Consider the following 2430-nt stretch of genomic DNA (forward strand, 5'->3'; position numbering starts at 1 on the left):
AGGAATGGTGGGACTTCATTAACAATGGACTGGGACCAAAGAAAACATCAGGAGGGAGAATACAGGTCGAGGGAATTGAAGACGACGACGTGGCTTTTGTTTTGAATGGCTTCTTTGCTGAGGCATGGACAAGCACCACACCTCTTGCCATCTTCCCCCTGCCCATGTCTACAAGACAGGTTGAGCTGTGCAGCATTGGCCAGTTAAAACAATCTCTGACCAGACTCAGCCCACATAAAGCATGTGGGCCTGATGGCATTCCAGCCTGGCTACTAAAAGAGCATGCAGAAGATCTAGCCCCTGTCATCAAACACATTGTTAACACCTCCTACTGGCAGTGGACAGTTTTATCTAAGTGCACAAATCAGTATGACTACCTCCCAAAGTCCAGCACTACTACCGCCCTTGTGAAAGCCACACATTCCTGCTGACAGCTACAGACTCCATAAAACCAACAATGGTGAGTGTGTTAGTTGCTGATGTGTCCAAAGCCTTTGATCGAGTATATCACGCAAAGTTCCTGCAACATCTGTCTGACATTGAACTGTGTTCAAGGTTACTAGCCTGGCTCCACAGCTACACCCCCGAAAATGGGCAGAGGGTGATGGCAACTAGCACATTTAGCCCTTGGTCAGAGGACCATCCACAACCTGCACCACTAATCCTAGGAGGACAGGAAGTACCAGTGGTAACAACAACCAAGTATCTTGGTTTTCATCTAGACTCTAACCTCAGTGGTGACACGTGGAGCAGCCAGTGAGAAAGGCCTCAAAACGCCTTTTTGACTGTTCTTGCCAGTAATGTCCTACTGAAGATCTGGTCACAGTCTATACTACACTGGCCAGGCCTTGCCTGGAATACGGTGGAGTGCTGTTAGTTGGATGCAGTAAAAAGCAGCAGGCCCAACTAGACAGGGTGCAGAGGAGGGCCTTGAGGTTCATCTCCAGAGGTGGAGCAGTCCAACCACAGCTCCCATCACTGCAGAGCAGGCGAGAACAGGCTGCAGTGCACCTGGTGAAGGACATGCACACTCTTGACCATCCACTGAATGACCTGCTCCCTCCAAAAAGAGGTAACTGCACCACCAGGCTCCTGAGAAACAGCCACAAACTGTCCTGTATAACTGCCCGTACAAACCGCCTGCGAAACGCCACTCTACCCACTGCTTTTTTTAAATCACATTTTAATATTTCAATTTCCATCATGAAAAATGTCCTGTAATGTTTCAAGTGTTCTGTATTCTACTTATGTCACGTATTGTGTTGTGTATTTAACAGGTAGCCTAGCGGTTAAGAGTGTTGGGCCAGTAACTGAAAGGTCGCTGGTTTGAATCCCGAGCCAACTAGGTCAAAAAGCTGTCATTGTGGCCTTGAGCAAGGCAATTAACCCCAATTGGTCCTATAAGTCACTCTGGATAAGAGCATCTGCTAAATTACAAATATGTAATGAAAAATCATGTTTGTACATGAATTTGTGCTGGGCAACCTCTTCTTCTCGTGTATAAATATAACTGTTTAAAGTGACATAGTTAGTGTCTATACAGTGCATTCTGAAAGTATTCAGACCCCTTGACTTTTTCAACAATAAAATACGTTACAGCCTTATTGTAATATTGATTTTATTTTTATTTTGTATCCCTCAATCTACACACAATACCCCATAATGACACATCGAAAACAGGTTTAGACATTTTTGCAAATGTATTAGGAATGAAAAACTGATACCTTATTTACATAAGTATTCCAGACCCTTTGCTATGAATCTCGAAATTTTTCTCAGGTGCATCCTGTTTCTATTGATCTTCCTTGAGATGTTTCTACAACTTGATTGGAGTCCACCTGAGATAAATTCAATTGATTGGACATGGTTTGAAAAGGCACACACCTGTCTATATAACATCCCACAGTTGACATTGCATGTCAGAGCAAAAACCAAGCCATGAGGTCGAAGGAATTGTCCGTAGAGTTCCGAGACAGGATTGTGTTGAGGCACAGATCTGGGGAAGGGTACCAAAAAATGTCTGCAGCATTGAAGGTCCCCAAGAACACATTGGCATCCTCTATTCTAAGATGGAAGAAGTTTGGAACCACCAAGACTCTTCCTAGAGCTGTCGCCCGGCCAAACTGAGCAATCGGGGAAGAAGGGCCTTGGTCAGGGAGGTGACCAAGAACCCAATGATCACTTTGACAGAGCTCCAGAGTTCAGCCCGCTTGGAGTTTTCCAAGAGGCACTTAGAGGACTCTGACCATGAGAAACAAGATTCTCTGTTCTGATGTTACCAAGATTGAACTCTTTGGCCTGAATGTCAAGCGTCACGTCTGGAGGAAACCAGGCACCTTGCCTACGGTGAAGCATGGTCATGGCAGTATCATGCTGTGCAGATGTTTTTCAGAGGCAGGGAGACTAGTCAGGATCGAGGGAATAATGAAC

Source organism: Coregonus clupeaformis, unplaced genomic scaffold, assembly GCF_020615455.1.
Source record: "Coregonus clupeaformis isolate EN_2021a unplaced genomic scaffold, ASM2061545v1 scaf1371, whole genome shotgun sequence".
Classification (NCBI taxonomy): Eukaryota; Metazoa; Chordata; class Actinopteri; order Salmoniformes; family Salmonidae; genus Coregonus; species Coregonus clupeaformis.